Genomic DNA, 22,325 nt, shown 5'->3' with positions numbered 1-22,325 from the left:
GATATACAGCAGGTGAGTGACTTTATGGCTTTTAGAGTGTTAGGTGTCATATCTCATCACAGGACTGCAAATAAATAATCATATATAGATCTGATAACTTCTGCCAACTGCCATACGCGTTGCCCTTTCCCAATTGACGTTTCGCTCGACCGAAAGTATCTCTATACAGTACCCCTTTCTCAATACAGATTTAGCCTTATAGTGCTTTATAGATTGCCCAAGGCTCCCAAAATAAAAGTGAGTTTGTGTCATTTCATTTAAATGTTTACGTTCCAGTTTTCAGTGGAAAAAATCGATCGGCTTTTTCTCGTATCTTTGTAGAATGTAAATCAACGTGAGAAAGATACGGTAGAGCAGTTACCAGTTCATCTCTCTCTCTCTCTCTCTCTCTCTCTCTCTCTCTCTCTCTCTCTCTTCTCTCTCTCTCTCTCTCTCTCTCTCTCTCTCTCTCTCGTCCAGCATACCATTTTCAATGGTGTTATTTTATTTTATCGACATAAACACAGTCCCTTCACGAGGGGCTGTGACATGTACCGGTCGCTTCATCTCCCTGCGCTCTTTTTTGTTCCTGCCGTATTTCATATCATACAATCCGAACTAGAGTTGCTAAATGTTTGCGGTCTTATAATAGCGTGAATCGACGGATAAACGTTAGATGGAAGCATTGATGGTGAAGTGATAGTGAAATTCGAGCAATATACTTTGGCAGTCTGTCGTCTACAGGACGTGTGATGAATGCGAAACCCACATTGGCAAACCAGCTACTCGTAGCAGCAACCGCGTACGCCAAAACAAATTCCTAAGTGACAAGTTTAAGATTTGAAAGTCAAATCAAAATGGCGACAACAGTAAAAGATGAAAACGTCGATACTGACATTTTTGTGAAATGTAGAGGCCGAGAGTAACTCTGTAACCGCTATCGCTTTTTCCCGATGAAACGTACAGGCAAACTATTACCTCGTGAGTACTGAACCATCCAAGAAGCCGCAATCATAAACGTATGAAAGACGTCCATTCTGTAAGTGAAATTCCACTATTCAGAAAGTTGCAATGTTAATAACGAGAGCAAAAACACGATTGAGTTATAATGTTTTACACTACATTAACCACGGATTGAAATACTGGACACTTCAAGGCCAAAATTTGCATCGTAACTATTAGACTAGCGGTTTGTTTCAGACTGAATTCCGAGAACGCGGCAACTATTATGTAAACGCTGCCAATCAAAGGATTTGTCGGCTACGTGAAATTTGTAAATTTGTTAACTTTGATACATTTATCTGTCAATCATTACTTAATGCATCAAAACACGGATAGCCGTCCCGGGGTCATGAACATTTACGAATGAACAACAACTCTGTAGCGGATCAATACTTTTTGACAAAATGAATGGGCCGGAGGCCCGAACGGTGTCCTATATCGCCCAAGTGTCCAGCCGTATGTCTTAATTGTCTTGCAAGATTGTGAAATTGTCGATAGCTGTTCGTAATATTTTTTTATTTGTTTCGTATTTTTCATGTAGCCTGATGTTCAAATAGGACTCTAAAGTTGTATAACGTAACCATGCGAATATCATCGAAAACAGACTTTGTTTTAACGCATGACTTTTGAAGACTTTGTATAGCCAATGGGCTTCATGATGTTTGAACCAATAGTTCTGTTCCCGCTGGTATGGGATATAAAAGCTAGGTTTTACCGCGTTTTTGTTTTGTTTTTGTTTGTTTGTTTTTTCTTTGGTTATTCCGTGTAATGCACTTATCAGTGTTTTCCACGGGGACGGGAGTGCAGGGAAATTGATCGGACATCGTATTCCGGCAGCTGGGAATTTGATCGCTACGGTACGCCCAACTTTTGGGGATTTGACAATGTCGCAAAATAATAATTTTTGTTTACTAATTACTATATTTACATTATACTTGCAATATTTCGTTCAATTGAGCTTCGGCATGCAGATTCTAGGATCGGAATGGATCGATTTTCGTGTAACATATCAATCAAACAATCAATCTTTATTATACTCAACTCACACTAGCAGAGAGTGTGGTATGGTACATTCCAAAATTGGACAAAGTACAAAATTGGACAAAGTACAAAACTGAACACTTTCAAGAGGACAGCAAAGTATCCAAGTTGTAAAATAAGCAAACTGTTTAATATGATTTAATATTGCAATTATACGGTCTAGTGAGTGTTCTCCTGCTAAATTTGGCATAACAGTGTCGGGCCTGACAATAACAACAACACACAATGCTTTCACTAGTTCTATACTTGAACAGATTCGGAATTAACGTGTCCACAAATGTAAATAGTACAGCCCTTCGTTCTCTGTGTTCTTGGCTTTCATTTTCATTTGTAGCGTTCAAAACACTGTTCACGAAGAGTGAGATTCTTATGTCAAGCTCATTTTCATGTTTAATTAATGTCTGTAATTAGGCTATATATCATATTCAGTGCAAAGATTTAAATTGGCCCTTTGCCTTTTGCTGATCATATCTAGTGTTAGTTGCAGTAAAAGATTCATATCTATGACATTCTAATTTATAGATCATTTGCATATTTAATAAAACTTTAATAAGGCAGTGTATCAAAATGCATTAGATTGGACTTCTTGGAGTACATTGCTTATATTTACTAGTACATTTATGATGACCATGTAACTCTGATTTAAAACTTGTACATAATGAAACTCTGTACTTGGGTATATGCTGAAAGTGAATGTGATATTTATAACTTAATTTGATATGACTTCTAAGCTTCAGCAGCTACACTTACTTTAAGTCATGCTTGAAGTTTATGAGTATCTCATATTATAATTAGCTAAATTAAGCCATCAACAAACTACAACCCTTTTCAGAATTAGAGCGCGAAGCCACTGCAGTGAACTGCAATAAAACTGCTTACACTAATTAGTTTCAGCTGTAGCCGTGGCCACTTTGGTGTTGAAAAAGGCTACCAAAAAGTCTGCTTGTACAAAGGCAAAACTAGCTCTGTCTGAGGCTCGAGTTGTAAATGAGAGTCTACGATTGGCACCCTGTGTTCAAGATTAAGATACAATGTAACATTACCATGCACTGGTCCATGTACAAATCTTTTTTATTTCAACTTCCCCAGACAAACTGTCTGCATGGGACATACAATGTTGTCGACTTTGCCAGCTGGCTACAGCTGAAACTAATTAGTGTGAGCAGTTCTATTGCAGTTCACTGCAGTGACTTCGCGCTCTAATTCTGAAAAGGGTTGTAAATGGAGTGAATTTGATCCAAGTTTTATTTAACATATATTCTTTTGCTTAATGAGCATGCCATGAGTCGTCATTCTTACATTTTGCAATATTTTTAAAATAGATTTTTGAAAGTTTGATAAGTTTTTCCCATATCATAATTAGTTCATTTGCATATATTTGCATATATTTTGATATGTATTTCCCTTTTTCTCTCCACAGACATCTGAAGAGCTGATCATAATTAATAACCAATTATAGCCTATGGCATTCACCTCCAGGGAGCACAGAAACGATAGTGAAAGATGTCAACTGTCAATCATACCAAATTCACTTTCTTTGACCTGATCATGCCATTGCTCCTACACAATTTGAAATGCATAACAGTTCGACAAAACAAACCCGTTTGAATCATTTATGTCACAACTCAATTCCAAAGTCGCACTTCAAAAGTTTAACTTTATCTAACTTTAATGTAATTATTGTGTAAATTCCTGTGTTTGTTCTTTGTCATTTTATAGTGTAACTTGAAAAATGCACATTGTTTGTTCATTTTATTAAAACTAATTGCCCTGCTTCATTTACTCTAGGAAAAGAGTTATTAATACTCATGTGTCATGTAATCATTGTCAATGGAAATATTTTGGTCTTCCATTATTTATATACGCCCGTGTAACTTCAGAGGCCCAATGCTTGCTTTTATATCATAGGAACGCATTTTTTTTTGTAAATTTATGTAGTGACAAATTCTATAATTCAATTAACCTTGCATTTTTCAACTATTTCCGCGTGGGCAACTTAAATTTTACTTTGATTATGTTTGGATTACGTTGACAATAGACACAGAATCCTACCATAACATACGCATTACGTTGATCAACAATGCATTTTATTCACATTCAACGCGAACGCAAACTTGCGACCTGCTGCAGACACAGAAAATGGGTTAAGAGTTAAAACCAAAAGAAAAAGTTAAAACTTTGTTGGAAATTTACAAAAGACATATAGTCCTGGCAGTTTTGGCATACTAAAAATAGATTTGTCTCATTTTGCACCGATGCGTCGACCATCCCAACATTCAGTCTTCAATGGTACAGTGAGGTTACAGGCGCTATTTTTGAATGATGGATAATTTGGACGTTAATGTACCACCAAACAAGCAGTTTTGAAATAATCCAGACTTCAGATGACAGAAACTGTGATACAGTTTTGCATAGTATGCCACCCGATTCAGCGAGAGCTGAACGCTGACACTGCTTGTTACATTTGATGTCAACTTTCGTCGCAGTCACCAGGAGTAATCCTATTGTTCTTTTTTGAACTTTTCTACATCGTAAGAAAATCGTCGTCTGCCACAGCCTAAACTTTGCCAAAGAATATCTGATATACCGTTACTGTGAGGAAGTGTCAATTTATTTGTGTATGAACGAATACTAGCTTCATTTTATAAGCTATATAAAGATCTATGTATCAGAGGTGTCTTTCATCATTGACCCCAACTTATTTTCACCAAGAGGTGATTTACAGACCCATACTTTATCTTTATATCGAAATTCGGACTTCGTCCTTTGAAACAAAGAGGACTGTTTCGGATTAAGTTTAGATCGGTACGTTTAAACGCACAGACTGGGCAATTTTCGAAAATGTGTGGTTTAGGGGCCCGTTTTAGCACTGCTAAAACCACTACAGGTAATGTCCATATATAGGATAGTTGGGAAGAGCCAATGGCGTACCCTATATGTAATGAGGTTAAAGCAAGAACCAGTCACGTACTGTATATGTAACGGACGGTTACTTGCTTTGAAATGTTATGCTGAGATCGCGATCCACCGTGACCGATAGAGTAAGACTGTTGGATACCCGGATGCAATAGTTTTCTGAGTTTCTTTACCCTTGATCATGTTCGGCAAAGCGTTATTGGACGTTTTTTCGTACTCTTTACCAGCTTTTGGTTGACTTCTCGGCGATTGATCCGGCGCGCGTTGTTTTGAGCGAAGGGTCAATCGTACAGGGAAATGCATGGTGATCGAAAAAAAATCGTGCTCCATCGTAATCCGATCACTTTCAAGAACAGTTGACCCATCGTTGCAAAGCTTGAAGCATTTTCCGTGCTACAGATGGAAAGGTTAAATTAAAATTTGACAAAAATAGGCGATATTTGGTGACAAATTAACTTACTGTAAATTTACAAGGGTCAAATCATGATTTCTGGGAGTGGTACCTGGCCAGGAAAATCATCCAAAGAAGTAATTTTCGATGTAATAACCAGTGGACGTCGGCTCACGGGAAAACGGTTGAAAATACATGTTTATATTATCGAGGTAGCTAGCAGAAGTAGACAATGGTCGTGAACTGACCAGTGTTATAGTACCGGTCGAAGTAAACTACCAAAAATGTCTATGGGCTGGCTTGTGGCGATGACTTTGTGACCAGCAAGTGCGATTGATACGCCACAGCACTGCTGCAAATTGTATTTCATATCCGTTCATGTATTTAAGATCAGCGATTAGAATGACTTCCAAATGTCGATATGACTTCAAATGAGTCACTTTATATTATATCATGATTGATATAGACACTAGCCCTCCTCATTGTTAATTCTGTACTCAGTCCTTATTTTGTACATTTTTTCAACTTTAGGTATTAAATACTAAAATAGCAGCTGATATTACTTCAGAAACGTCCATGTGACAACAAAAGCGTCCATTATGCGGTAGGTGTTGTCAGACTTTAGTTTAAACCCCCATCTTACCGGACATTTATGATGGGGACCACTTTGAAGTCGGTAAGAGTAAGATACGGCAAACGCAACTTGTCGAACGATCAAATTTCTGTCTTCGCATGGCACACAAGCGCTCACTGGTTATCAATAGCGTGTACACAAACACGAGTAAATTGCACGCAAATGACGTTCTAATATTCTTAAAGATTGATAACAGGGAATGTTCGATGAGAAAACTGCTGGCAAAAACGTCTCTGCACTGAAGATGTTGACTGTTTAATTCCTTCCGCTGCGTCCACCGTTAGGCGTGGTTCGATACACGGTCGCCGCCGTGGCCATGCATGGCCACAGCGCCCACCGTGAATTATAAAACCACACATAAATGTGGCTGCGCCGACGTTGCCCGTTGTCTTTTTGCTTCACTGACGACAAAGTGCTCTTCTGGATAATAAAATCATCCACACACTGCGATAAGGACATGCAATTTTCTCTGTCGTAATGTTTATCGGTAATGTCATCCACGATAACTAGCACCGAATCAAAGTGAAATGAAATCTTGTAGACGACATTTTTTTATGGTTACAAAAAAAAATAATTCGGCTTTAAATTGCTAAATACTCATTTACATAAGAAATGGCATAATGTTTTTGGTATTGCACTACAGTGCAAATACCGGTAGTACGCGCGCAAGTAAACTGTGGTACATACGTAATAATTAGAGGTTATTACCCAATATCGCCTGTTCCTGTGTCGTATCAGCATGAGTCAGATGAGTGTCATTTGTGCTGCGTCAGACACGAGACGAAGTCGAGTGTCTGACGCAGCACAAATGACACGAATGAAAAGCAGTCGGGAAATGATTGTTTGGTATGTCTGCTTTTTGTTGGCAACAAAACAAAGCCGGCCGTTGTCTCTGAGTGTAGCTACTCCAGGTTTACCGGATTTTATGTTTGATGTAGGTGCAAAAGCGTTTTATAGTCGACTGTTTATCATCTTTCTGCTGTGGTGGAGTAAAAATATCTTCAATGTAATTCCCATATGTCTGTCGGAGTCTCTTTGTACGAGGTGTTTCATTTCTTTAAACTGAGTGACATGATCTGGGTCGACGGATTTTTTCATGATCTTGTATAATCTATCGCTTTTTGTTATCAGTTGTCTGATTTCTTGTGTGATCCAAAGAAAACCGTCCTTTGCCCTGGCAATTTTATGTGGTATATGCTCTGCGATGGAATTTACTAATGACTGTTTAAAAGTATTCTATAGATCGTTTACACTTCGCATTATCTTTCACCATTTTCTCAATTTTTGAGAGTATTGATGTCATGTGCTTCTGTAGACTTTCCCATCTGGCTGTTTTGTACAATGGTATATTGTGAGGTTTCTGTTTATTACGAAAGGGACTCATGTTAACTGCCATGTAAACGATATCATGATCAGAGATACCAGGCATCGCTTCAATATGTTTAATTTTGTTGGGCAAATTTGTAATAAACGGATCCAAGGTATTTGCTATTTCTAGTTTGATCTTCAACAACTTGAACAAGGCCATTATCATCAAGGATATCTGAAAACGTATAATGAATGTTGGCATACTATGTATTTGGTTTCATGATTTTTGATTTCCAATTCCATCCGGAGATTGAAGTTTCCAACAACTTTTAAGCATGAATTTTGCATACTACTAGCCCTATTAATGGGTGTTTCAAATTGTGATAAAATATTTTGTCACGTCAGAGAAAACGAACAAAAAGGATGAACTCAGCAGTTTCCGTTGAAACAAAAATTATTACGAAAATAAAACTAATTGCTAAGTCAGGGATAGAGTACAAGCTTTAAAAGTGTACAGACTACTTATCTCAGCTGGGACGGCAAAGCTCCAGTCTCAGAGTTGTAACAGTCAGTCGGATGAATGAACAGTCCTTTGGCTTGCAGGCTTGAAGCTGCACAAAGTCCACAGTATAAATCCAGCGTTGGCAGTGAAGTCTTGAAAAGTCTTGAGAATGACTACTGCTGGAGTTTAGTAACACACAAGAGACACGATCCCAAAAGTCTGACTGGAAGCTGTACTCGTCCCTTTTATACCCATGTGCTTATATAAAGGCATATAAGAACAATCTAGAACTTTTATTGCCATGCTAATTACTGTTCTAAAATTATCTCTCTTACACAACTAATTAAATTTCTAGAACATTCCAAACATGACTAATTGAATTCAAGGTTGTGAGGTCATTAAGGGCAGTGACCTTGAGAATGCTCTAGACTAATTGAACTCAGGTCATGATGAATGTGTGAAAATGACCTACATAACAGTATTCACTTGAGGTTCTTGGGTCGTAGTATGAACAGACCAGGAGATTCTTATTTCCGGCAAGTTTGATCTTTGCCCATGCAATTTCTCAATCTGTTTGTAACTTGTTTACTTGAGAACCCAGGTAAGTGTCACTGGCAGCAATTAGGACTCCTTCCTCAGAACTACTTATTCAGTTTTCTCCAGAGTTTGAAGTTAGATGGAAATGTTTGACTATCACTTATTGATATCGATGCGACGATGGATCACGCCATTTTCAGTACCCATGACAATATCTGGTTTGGTACTGGCAAGCTCATTTTCAAGACGATAGAGTTTCTTCTTTATTGACTGGCAGTTAATGTTCAGAATACAGATTGGCTTAGAGCGTTTTGCAGACGACGTTATTTGTTTCCGTTCAGGAGTCGTCGTGTGGATTGGTTTCATCACATCAACTTAGAAGCTTCCATGTATCGATAAATCTGCCAGAACACTGTAATGGTTGTATATGTCAAGACTTGATAAACCAAAACATGACAACTGTAATTAGGATTGCCACATTTCATGCAGTCCCAATGAATACCACTACTTTCTACTAGTTCGGTGTTGGTACTACTATGAACTCCCTGGCAATTGGTATGGAACCACTAGTCAAGGTATTGCTGTTATCGCTCTTTGGTGCCAAGCTATTGACAGGCTATATGTTCAACAAACATATGCAGTACTGCCCGCTTGATCCGGGTTAGTTTGTACATCGTTGCAATTAAGATAAATAGAAATATAAGAAATTGGGGTGGGGACTTGGGCTTACATTTACCACACTGAGCATCGTTCTTCATGACAACGGCAATGTGTAAGCTGTTCGTGGTCAGGTTCGATGGATTGAACTGTGTTGTAAAAGACCAGCATGGAAAGTTGAATAGTGATGAGCGCCGCCATATTGGTTTTATGATGGATCTATTGGTGATGCAATGCAAATTAAAAATAGGAATATCAGAAACATCTTACCGTAGTCTGCTTGTGTACTTCACGTCGAAAATACTTGAAAAAGACGAATCTGCATTGGTATTTTAGCAAGGATAACGACGACAACACTACAGGGTACGTGTTTCCAAATAGCTCCCTGAAGAAGTGGCGACACTTCATGGTATCTTTCAATAAGACTTCATTCATTATTGAGCAGTCGACACAGGTGTCTCCAATTTAAAGACGTTTATACAAAATTTCAGAGAGCAAGTAAGAAGAAAAATATAGCCTGGAAAGGAAATGATGAATATAATATTCTTCCCGTTTGACGAAAGCCCCTTTAGTGATATATTTATTGCTTAAATTAAGTTTGAGTGCGATGCATAATAGAAAGTTTGTATGTGCGAATGTGTCATGAATAGAGTGTGAAGAGAAAATAATTCCAGCAACTTAACTCGGATATTGAACTAGTCTTTTTGAGAGTTGGATTTTGCCTAGTAATTTTGACTGCGTTGTCTTTGCTAGGAGACCAGGCACCATACGTTATGAGCTCTAATCCGATCGGGACTTAAGGTAGTATGCGCCCCGAAAGTGAAAGATTTAAACTTTTGCTCAAACTTTCCTAAATGAAACTTGCAACCATTCTCTTACCAAATCAAATAAAATCAGGGATCAACCCGCATAGTTTAGAACTAGCGAAACAATGCACTCAACATTTTGCGATATTTTTAATCAAAATTGCCACTACCCCTGTGTTAATTTTATTTGGTAAAATAAAATTTTGGAAATCCGAAAAACTAAGATGGTGAAGGTTTTTTTTCTCAAAGAGCATTTAAATGAGCCCCCTAAAGTGGGAGACCAGAAAAGAATTGTAGAGATTTGAGAGTCAGAATATCTTTCCAAGGGGCTCATTCTACCTTAACTGGATTATATGGTGGGATGTTGATCAGTGATTCTTCATACATAAATGTACTTTGTATACAGCAGTCTTGGTCAGTCAGTCTACTTATCACCAAGAGTAATTGTTTGTAGACGTCTCCAACGTTAAATTTCCCGTTAGACGAGACTACTTCATAGGCGAAAACTCAATGTCAAGCAATTCTTCGCATTCACAGTGCCAGTCTACCATTTGGAATCGTACTTTCACGACCATAGTCGTTAGCCATTGTTCTTCGCTCACCTGATTTGTGTTTCTGTTTTCGAGATTAGTTGAAGCTAATGAGAAGACCTGTGACATACGGAAAGCATTTCAAATTGATGTAAAATTCACCGTCGATCTATTGCTATCCTTTCATGTATGCATAGCTAAATATTTAGTAATTGTGAGGTTGACTATTCAACGTTATGCTATACGCAATGTTCGGTTCTCACCTTAGTCTAGTCGGAAGGTAGGGTTCCCATGCACCCCATGGATGTATTTTTTAACCTACATTTTTGCAATCCTCAGGGTCTATATTTAATGGATTTTGATGTTCCCAAAATCAAATAGTGTCCCATGGGGTTCATTTGGCGCCATCTTTGGTCACGTATTTACCGCTCGACGGAAACATTAAGAATAAAATACTATAAACGTTACATTTTTAAAAAGCCAAGATTATGGCCTTTTCATTGATATATAACTTAATAGGGATAAATTAATATTCGAACGTCAATCAGGCTTTATATCGGCCATTGACCGTAAATCGTAAAATTTGCTAAATTTCACACCCAATAATTAAGTTCCCGTTCCCCCAAACGATTTTTCATAAGTATTTATATATTTTTTGGAAGAACTTAGTGCAATAAACAAGAAAATAACATTAAAAGTATTTGTCCTGAGATTAGTGGGTGCATGAGCTTGTTTTCTTATTACGCGGTATGCCATATATCCGTGTGTAACATAAGGGGTAGGGGTAATGTTTCCCTTTCTGTTTCGAATCATGAATGATGAAACCATAAAAATGTTACATCTTTTGAAAGTGCTGCATCAGACCTTTCTAAAAATATATAGATTTATGGGGAAAAGTTGCATATTTAAAAGTTACAAAGCTTAAACCTTTCAGTTTGTGTCGATTTTAAGTGATTTTTTAAGAACGAAATTACAACATATGGGGTAGGGGTAATGTTTCCCTTTCTGCCTCGAACCATGAATTATGAAACCATATAAATGTTATACTGTTTGAAAGCTCTGAAAAGGGCCTTACCAATCAGCGAGGAGAAGCAATAACAGGAAGCGTCATATCACGTTGTTCAACCCCCTTTCAGCAAGAACGTTTAAACTAACATCGGCAGGAAATTTCTCCAACTTGTCGATAAATATTTTCCAAAGGGGTCTAAACTTCACAAGATCTTCAACAGAAACACAATTAAAAGAGTTATAGCTGTATGAGGTATATGGCAAGTATAATCAAATCGCACAATAAGGGGTAATCTCCGGAGAACAGCGTAAGGACCAACCAGCTGATTGCAATTGCAGGGTTAAGTCGGCATGCCCCTTGAAGGGTAACTGTCAAGTCAAAGGCGTGGTGTACAAGGCCAACTATCAACGGAGGACAACGAGAGGGGGTTTATATCGGCCTCACTGATAACACCTTCAAGACGCGCTACACTAATCACATGAAGTCGTTCAGCAACGAGAGATACAAAAACGACACCGAGTTATCAAATATGTATGGAACTTGAGAAATAAGGGACAAGACTTTGACATTTCATGGTCAATCATTGATAAGCATTGAGCTACTCTAACATGAACAAGCGATGTAATCTTTGTATATCAGAAAAGCTGCACATTATCAATGCTGACAAATCTACACTGTTAAACAAACGCTCTGAGTTGGTTTCAAAATGTCGCCACCAAAACAAATATTATTTATCGAATTTTAACACTACCTACAAATAGAATGGTTCGTCCCAATCATATATGTAAGAATGTCGAGCTAGTAATCCTTTCACTCTATCTGAGGATTGCAAGATGCATGAAACTTAAGTAATAGATTTCATTACTTTGTACTTGAAGTAATCTGTTTATTTATAACGCTCTGCTTTTGCATTGAGCACTCTAATTTCCCACGAGGACATCTGTATACTTCGAGATATTATATATATATATATATATATATATATATATATATAATATATATATATATATATATATTATATATATATATATATATATATATATATTATATATATATATATATATATTGCACATCTCCTGGGTGACGGCCGCTTTACTCATTAAATAAAAGTTATCCGCGTAAATAAAACACAAAATCGCTACAAAAATCATGCACTTTGTTACATTGTTATATATATATATATATATATATATATATATATATATATATATATATATATATATATATATATATATATATATATATATATATATATATATATATATATATATATATATATATACACACCATTCGGTGTAACGAAATTTCGGCTTAATCGGATTTATGAATGGAAGCATACCTGTAAACATTTGCACATCTCCTGGGTGACGGCCGCTTTACTCATTAAATAAAAGTTATCCGCGTAAATAAAACACAAAATCGCTACAAAAATCATGCACTTTGTTACATTGTTTATATATATATATATATATATATATATATATATATATATATATATATATATATATATATATATATATATATATATATATATATATATATATATACACCATTCGGTGTTAACGAAATTTCGGCTTAATCGGATTTATGAATGGAAGCATACCTGTAAACATTTGCACATCTCCTGGGTGACGGCCGCTTTACTCATTAAATAAAAGTTATCCGCGTAAATAAAACACAAAATCGCTACAAAAATCATGCACTTTGTTACATTAATTTTGATCCATTCACATCAAAGAAAAACAGAATACTGTTCATGTGATAAATATATAATCCCATGGAATTTTTCTCTGTTTGACGTCATCATATACTCGTGTATTTTGCGGAGCATGCACATAACGTATAAAAGCTGCCTATATTTAGTTTACGACGATCAGTTCTCTTGTCCTCTGCTCTCTTCTCAAGCCAATCGGACTCTAAGAAAGTTAAGATCCTATTGATTTTTTTCGAGTAAAGTGGCGATTCCGTTCCAGTGTTCTCTCCAAGAAAACATATATTGTGAAAATGTTATATGGAAGAAAAACATTACATCTGTACACGCCTTTCTTGTTTATAAGCAAGTGTATTTCTTCAAAAATCATTTTGTATCTGACCAAAATAGCCATTGTCCTTTCCGTACATTTTATTCGAGTCCTCTTAATTTTAAAGGCATACTGTACTGTCACCTGTTCCACTTTTGGCACAGTTACCATGGAAAGAGAAAATCTAACCAATCACAGATTTAAGCGGGGGTCCGCTTTTTAAAAACAGCGCCATCACACGCGGATTTTTGAATACCAGGAACGCCCATTTGACCATATATGGGCATATTTAGTCAACAGGTGACATGTTTAGCTTTATATTCGTGGTGTATATAAACTTGTAATACCCTCGGTGTTCTGCAATGTTCTGCAGTTTGGGCGAAGAACTCTGAAGAACTCTTGGCCTAATGCCCGTCACGAACACAACCATAATTTTTCTCATGGCACCCCCATGTTTATGACATAGCTTGATCGCCTAGTATTATGGTGATTGTTAAACTTGCTCAGTGTTGGCAGAGAATGTTTCTATGGTAAGCCATTGTGCCGATTTAGTGATATTTCGACAGAATAATTATTTGCATGGCTACCTTGAGCTTTGTGCTCGTTTACACCCATAAACTGGACTGAAGTGTTGATCGCAAAAAGTGCAAAGACTGTCATTTCATAGGCGCCAGTTACTAATCTGATTGTACAGCCGACTGAAAAGTAAATACATACATTGATCTGGACAGGGGATGATAAAAGTATGCATATTTTAGAGGGTTTTTAGAGGGAACGTTGATGTAGCATGTGATGGATTAATCAAGCAATACTTATCAAATAAAACTCAGAGAGAGGTCCTACGTTTTTAGTTTTCAACGTCGTCTCTCTTTATGACACTTCGATAGGTAAAACGGCAATTCCTCGTAGAACCGAATTAAAAAATGATTGTACTGTATATTATTTGATACTTTCTGAATTTTACTGTCGAAGTTCAAAGCTTTCCTCCAGAAAGCAACATGACGACATGGGCAAAGAGATATTGGACTTCTGACGTCAGTTTTTTATTCTCTGTACTTTAGAGTGAAAGTTAGTACGGTCACTGCAGCACCACTCCAAGGATAATATGAACAAAAACTATATGCATTCCTAAATTTCAGCTTGTTCTGGTAGCTCGAGTTACCTGTAAACGAGAGTACATCGAAAAAGGTCGAAAACAAAGTGCCAGATAATACATAGCTTGCATTTGATCGCAATTATTGAATGACTTCTAGAACTATTAAAGAGTACAAGATAGTGAGCAGATCGGGCATGATGCCTTAGCGGAGAAATAGATACCTTGTACGCGATTATAGTTTGAGTTAATAAGGGCATGACTCTCTCTAACTCCTTCCCACTCTCTTATCCTATCTCTCATCCTCTCATCCCCTTTACATCTCTCAAGCTATATTTGTCTGTCTCTATTTCCCCTGTCCCATTCCGCTTGCAAACCTTTCAATTTTAAATCTTCTCGAAATATCATTCTCCACAGCTTTTCACCGCTGTACGTTTCTCCCTTTCTTTCTCTCTTCGACAAAAGTTTTGTCGGAGTTGTGATTCTTTTTCGGTTTGATGATGTGCATTGGGTCCGGAGTAAATGTCTTGAACGTGATTGGTAGGTTTGTTCTCTGAAATATGGGGTGAATGTTGGCCGAGTGTTTGTCATGTTTTATGTTATTTGATCATCTTCACAGTAACGTTTTATCTGGCTAGCTTTGCAACTAACCAATCATCGCTATGTGTACATCACATCTGCATTTTAATCCACCAATAGTAACACGTACACGTAGCAGCACTCGCACCTTTTGCTACGTCACTGTAAGTTGAAGTTGAAGTATGCCTCAGTTCAAGCCTATAGCCAGAACGGCAACATGTAAAAGTGTGTTTCTGAAGATTTCAGGTTAGTAGCCATTACAAGTTATATTTTCTCAATTTCACTGTAGACTTTTCCTTTTGCAGTTCAGGTATTTAATAATTCATACTAAGTTTCAAGGTTACGTTTAATGTCTAGTGTTTAACGTGAAAGTTTGCAAAGAGTATTTTGTTCCGAGAGTGTTTTCTTTCTTGTCGCAAAAGTCAATGCGTGTTGTATACCTTACCTTATTTTAGAGTCTAGCCTTTCAGTGTGTTTTATGTTTGTAATTTTCTCAGCTAAAGCCTGTACCAAGAACGACAAGATGTAAAACTGTGTTTCTGTATATTTCTGTGAAGTATAATAAAAGGTTGACAGTTTCAATTGCAACTGGTAAGAAGAGTTTCCATGTAAAGCGCCAAACCATGACATTTATTTTCCAATCAACTCATAATTATCATTATTTCCCCTTGCCCCTCTTTATAGCAATGACCCTACCGGCTTTATTTGTCCAGTCCTTGTCGGTGCTTATCTGGTTTCTGTCACTTTTAAATCACTTAACTTTCCCTTCCTCCCACTATTTCTACCCCTGACTATCTGATTACCTCTTATTCGCAAAGTTTGTCTTTAAAATCTGTCTCACTATTACTCCTTGTATATCTGTCATACAACTTAAATTTCGTTTAAAGTAAAGTGTTGCTCGTCTTGGCAAACCACATCAGCACAAACGTATTGGATTTTGAAAAAAGAAAATGTTCACATGCCGTCAAAAGATATGCTCATTCTGTCTCATGATTCGCCAGAATAGGTCACGTCACTAGAAATAGCTGCAAAATTGTAGTGCTACGGTGAGGCGTCGGTGATTTTTGTTTTTTGCGACTTCGCTCACCAGTAGCGCAACAATGCTCCCAGAAACACCGATGCCCAACGCACGCCCAATGTTCATGGAACGCGATCGACGTGTTCGAACAAATTCCAAACCTAATAAACGACAAGATTAGTGAAGTATAGTATTGAGTCTTCAGTAGTGATAAAAGTACGACCAAATGCAGTAAATATGTAGCATTTCACATCAACACGCCTAGGCCTTGTCCAGTGGGGTGCGCTTATTTTCACCTTTACAGGGCAATCGGCATTGTAGCGCTACTGGTGAGCGAAGTCGCAAAACAAAAATCACCGACCGCCTCACCGTAGCGCTACAATTTCGCAGCTAGACTAGAAAATACTGCAAGTGTCTACAATAGCTCGAAAGTATGATGCAAGTAATCATTTTTTTCATAATCTGTACCCGCTGACATAAAAATGAGCGGAGTCTCGTCTGCTTTAAATGATTTTGATAACACAGAACATATTGCCTTGGTTGGATCATCGCATAAAATTATACTGCGTCAATATGTCAGTGCAACGTGTAATTGAAATAACTGAGACTTTTGAGACCTAACTTTCGATAAGAACTCTGTAAACCAATCCCTTTTGAAATAAACAATTTTCAAAACAGGGGTCGCTTTTCATATTTGGAGCCAGTGAAGCAATTATCCGAGATTATCTAACGTTTGAGCTGTAAAATAGCCGTCATCTCTGTGTTCGCTCTTTGCGGAGAAAATTAAATTTCCGATTTTCACAAAATAAGCCCGTAAAAACTTTACCTCACGAGCTTCAAATTTTAGATTAATAGTGATGAACCTAAACAGTACTTTTAAAGTTTGAGAATCCGAATGTTATCTGTCCCCGAGGTGCTTTCTACCTTGAGGTTGTTATCGCGTCTTTCCAATTAAAAAAAACTTTTTTTCGTCAGAAAACTGTACACGTCCGTTACGCGTTACATATTTGATGGAATAAAATGCGAAGCACCATCACAAGTGGACATATCATCTACAGCACGGTATTTTGTTGGCTTAAAAACTCAGAACGACGATGATAAATAAAAATGGCAGAACGGCGCCAGGAAAGGCAAAGAATAGGTCAGTATGAGAATGGCAGAATGGTTGGTGATCGTTGAATACACATTTCTGACGAAATAGCGTATTCGACGACCAATTACTTTTGGCTTTTGCCGTGGGGTCACGTAGTAATATGCACATCGAAAGTCAGAGACTTAAACTTTTGCTCATACTTTTCTTGATGAAACTTTCAGCCATTCTCTTACTAAATCAAGAATAAAAATGGAGTGTCACCGTGCAAATTTTGGTACTAAAGAAACAAATAACCCAAGATTTACCGATATTTAAAAATCATAATGGCCGCCAGCCCTGTGTTAAGTCCATGGAAAAAATATTTTCGATTTTCAAAAAACTATGCCAGTGAAAAGTTTTTTTAAACCAAGAGCTATAAAAAGAGCCCCAACAGGTGGTAGATCAGAAAAGAATTGTAAGAGTTTGAAAGTCCGAATATCTGTCCCCGAGGCGCGTTCTACCGTCAAATAAAGAAGCAAGTTTTTCATCATTTCTATTTCCAAGCAAATTGACTATTGTGCATAAGTTTCAAAAAAGAACAGAAGACTTTTGTCAACAACCTATGCCAACAACTACTCATGCGTCAATCCCGGATTGACAACTGCTGCTCTAACATGACCTTCAGGAAGAACCGGATGATTCATCGTCATTAATGAAATATTTCTTATTACATACCGACTTGCATATCATCGTCAATTAGAACGATTCAATGTTCACTACAAGTTGAAAAAACACCCTTAAACCATGGTAATACTTTGAGGTATTGATCATTTATTAAATATAATTACGGGTGGTTCCTCAGTAGGCTCCTCGCGATGAGAATGGTTATGTCTTGTCATATTTTTTGAGTGTTTAATTGGGTATCAGTTCATCTTCTGTCAGGTTATCCTCGTACAATATTTTGCTGAAAGCAAAATAGAAATTCGTAAGATTTTATTCAAAGAGCTCCTCCAAAGGTCAATAGATCGGCACGAAACATTGCACAGCAAGCTGTCTTTTCACTAAGACGCCCTCTTAAACCTGAATGGCGATGCATAGTCGCCTTCATTTTTTCCTTCGTTAATTACTTAATTACTTACCCCTCTCCAATGAAATAGGGTTGTTACAAATGGCATGTGGACAAAAAGTTTGACCTTAGAATTTCACCAAAAATGTTCATCCACTATACGTGGGAGTCTATGAGGAAAGTATAAATAACTTTTTTCCAACACAAAAATAGGTAAACCCATGTATTTATGTACTCTCGATTATTGATATCAATGTACTTGATTAGATTAGGGTGGTAACAAATGGATGTGTTCGCCAGAAATTTGATTTTGGAATTATATCAAAATGTAGATTCACTGTACATGGGAGTCTATGAGGAAAATGAATATTTTTTTCCGGTACAAACTATCAAAATCTGTGTATTTATAGACATTTGATAATTCATTTTAAAGTACTTAGTTAGCCTAGGTTGGTTAAAGGTTGATATGTGTGCAAGAAATTCTATTTTGGAATTTCACCGAAATGTTGATTCACTATATATTAGAGTCTATGAGAAAACTAAGAATAATTTTTTTACAATGCTAAATTAAATTAATTTGTGCTTTTATAGGTGTTTGATAATTGATACAAATGTACTTGATTCAAATAGGGTATTTAAAAGTTCAGATGTGGACAACAATTATGATATTGGAATTTCATCTAAAAGTATTATTTAACTTTTCATGGTACTAGTAGTCTCAGTACAGGTAACTGTTAAATAATTTCCCTGACAAAACTAGCTATATCTCTAATATATAGTAATAGGAATTGTTCATTGCCCTCAGTGCAGTGAGCTTGATTTACAATAAGACAAACTTCAGAGTTGTCGAGTCAAGACGTTCATGTGACAGATAATTATATTTTTGTTCAGATTTACAGGTGAATAACTTCAGAGAATGAAATCATGCAACGAATCATTTTTATCTCCCAGAATATTTCTGAACACTGAAACTGCTTTTTGACGGGACGGATACTTATGAAATTAAGTGACCCCCTCTGAGCTGTTTGAAAAATACATGACCCCCTTTGCAGTTTCAAATTTGAGGTGACCCCCCCTGGAGTTTGCCGGCCCACCCCCGGCCATAATAAGTGAACGCTCCCTTAACAAATATCCATCTCCTCTCCCCTGGAGGTCTTCGTCTTTCAACATCAGAGTGTGGCATGATATGCTTGAAAAGTTGGCAAGGAAAACCTACTTACCGAAAGATTCCACAGTCAAAACAAGAACACAGTACAAGGCAATCAACAGACACAGTTTCTTCATCATTGTTGATCTGCAGAATTTAAATCAATAAGGACAAGCATATAGAAATCATGTATGTTATTGCTAAGAACATCTTAGGTTGTACTTGCAACATGTCTGTACAAGTCATGTTTGAGAAGAAAACATAATTAGCTATGTCTTTCTTTTATCACATATGCCGACTCTGACTCGATAAATTATGGCCACCGAGAATTTGAAAAGTGATTCGCTTGTGAATCTGTAGCTGGGCACCTTTCACTTCTACAAACTCAAAACAAAATATTTGGAAGCTATGACATGTGCTCAAGGACTCGGCTTTCAACGGTACACAGTTCTTGTTGTAATTCACTTTCTTTTTGCGAAGAATTCACTCGTCGTAACTTTTGACGCGCTAAAATACAACGGTTAACAGTATTTGTTTACGACATGGCCTCCCATGGTTCGGCCGATCCTGTTTGTCAGATCTGCAGAAACACCCAAAGAATGAGCCGACAATGTAGAGAGTGAAAGTCAGAACCTTTTACTTAGACGTTGTGCAGAGCCTTGAAACACGTAAAGGAAGCATTATTGGATGATAATAGGGTAAATGAGTATTTGACCCGGCCTTCCTCAGATACAAAATGTTTTGTCCCAGCAGTCAAGGCATATATTATTTTACTCACGTGTCCACAGATGTAAGCTAATGTCGCAGCGATGTCTGTGTGTCTACCTGTTCGTGTCTGTCTGTCTGTCTGTCTGTCTGTCTGTCTGTCGGTGCGATATCTCAAGAATAGCTGCATGACAGGATCGGAATGAGATAAAGTACGTAGATTTTGTTATGTAATAGCAAGAACTGATTAGATATTGATATGTTTAGTTTGCAAATTTTTATGTTTATTTGCATAATGATTTTTAGAAAAAAAGACACAAATTTAAAAAGGCTGCACGACATTTCATGAGAGTATAGCTACAAATGTTCATCACAATAGGATATATAAGCGGTGAAATATATTAAGGGGTAACATGGATTTAATTACTTATTTGCATATTTAATGAATTATCATTTGTATTTATATTGATGGGGTAGTTATATTGTATTGGTGAAAGACATATGGAATTTGCATAACTTATGAGCTTTCACAGTTTGGCATTTGAAGCTTGACAAAAGGCAACTAGGCAGTTACTATTCAAAGTGGTGATACCATGACAGCAGCCAAAGAAATTTAGCACTTTTTATTTCAGCTAATTAAAATTTTGGATATTTAATGACTTTTGGAAGTAAACTATGGTGAACATTGTTCGTGATGATGATCTTAAAAATGTGAATGAAGTTGCAAAATAGTGACAAAAAATTTCAATTTACAGACAACTGCAGTGATACTGAAACACGGAAACATTTTCAGTTACATCTTGGTCCACAGTGGAAGATGTTTTCACTTACTAAGCTTATATGTTAACTTCAACTCATTAATGCAATGCTAAAAATATGTTTTACAATTGTTTTTCTTCCAGATGTTTTCCAGTTAGTGACTAACCTCCAGTAAAAATAGTGAACCATGCATTAACAGGAATCACCACTTCATGAGGCGACCGGATTGGTTTTCTTGATATATATGAAAATAAAATATTGAATGTTGTATTGCCGGTCTCCGATGATTCTTTAATGTTGGCGGATGCTATGCGACACTGTAGCAAAATTTGCATCTCTGCATAACATGTACATAAGAAAACAACGGGTATTTGACTTTAAAGACGATAGATCGGGCATACTTACAGTTGTAGGAATCTTCTACCGGTGCACAAACAACTTTATCAGCCGAAAGATAGTGTTCGTAGACAACTTAAATTAACTGAAAGTAACAGATGTCCGGACTTATATACAGTTATATTCGGCAGAAATGCGTGGAAATATAATTGTATAAATGGTATGAATGAAACATGAGGGCGACTTTAGGAAGCTAATGATTGATTTGGTTATTGCTAGGCGGCGTGAACAAGGTGATTGTGTATTCCCTTTGAGGAATCATGACGTTTCAAATTTGTTTGATATCGACAGTGTTTGCCCATTGATATTTCGTGACAATGTTTCCTTGTTTGATAGGTTACGTTTTCATTTTCAAACACTTAAGTTTTATTATTTCCGCAAGCGATGTACATACTTTTACGAAGTAATAATGAGCATGCGAAAATCAAATGTTTTTATCATATGTGCACGACACGATCAGTGAAACACCATTTGAAGTGGTTCGTGATTATCATATTAGCACTGTGTTTCAGAAAAACAAATAAATGTGTAAGATAGGCTACGTTTTCGTTTTCAAGCAATTAAGTTTTAATATTTCCCCAAGCGATGTACATATTTCCACACAAAATAATGCACTTAAAATTTCATTTCCATTTGTCGCTGATTCTCTACTAGCTCTAGCAACCTGTGCAGAGGAAAACATTGAACACGCGAACAAGTACGGACAATAAAAATAACTTTCATCCTTTTACAACAATAGTCCTTACCAAAGACCAAGGTGTATTCTTCTCTGTGTCTACATGATTAAAACCTTTATTAGGGACTGGTCAGTTTCTTCGGCCTGGGTGGGGGGGGGGGGGCCGGTGGATTATTTTTTGCCGACGTCAAAAAGTGGCTGACCCCCCTATTCCAAATTTTGGAAACAGGGTGACCCCCCTGTTCCAAATTTTGAAAACAGGGTGACCCCCCCCCTGCACGCGACAACTGTAATATGTAATAATATAATACTGTAATATATATATATATATATATATATATATATATATATATATATATATATATATATATTATATATATATATATATATATATATATATATATATATATATATATATAGAAGAAACTTGGGTTGAAACACACTACCACACCTGGTTGTTAGGTTCCAAACGTATTTATTA

General features: G+C 36.8%; 1 long non-coding RNA gene across 1 annotated transcript in view; it reads right to left on the bottom strand.

Annotated features, from left to right (window-relative positions):
* LOC139130539 (uncharacterized) overlaps window positions 1-21,249 on the bottom strand; it is a 76,146-nt gene extending 54,897 nt beyond the window's left edge. The window contains exons 1-2 of the long non-coding RNA XR_011551902.1: window positions 21,178-21,249; window positions 19,382-19,455 (exon numbers count right to left, since the gene is read on the bottom strand). This is a non-coding gene — a long non-coding RNA (uncharacterized lncRNA). The remainder of the gene's footprint in view (window positions 1-19,381; window positions 19,456-21,177) is intronic.
* Window positions 21,250-22,325: the final 1,076 nt, after the last annotated feature.

Source organism: Ptychodera flava, chromosome 4 (genome assembly GCF_041260155.1).
Source record: "Ptychodera flava strain L36383 chromosome 4, AS_Pfla_20210202, whole genome shotgun sequence".
NCBI lineage: Eukaryota > Metazoa > Hemichordata > Enteropneusta > Ptychoderidae > Ptychodera > Ptychodera flava.
Note: the sequence above shows the minus strand (reverse complement) of the source record. Positions and strands in the feature narration are given on the sequence as shown.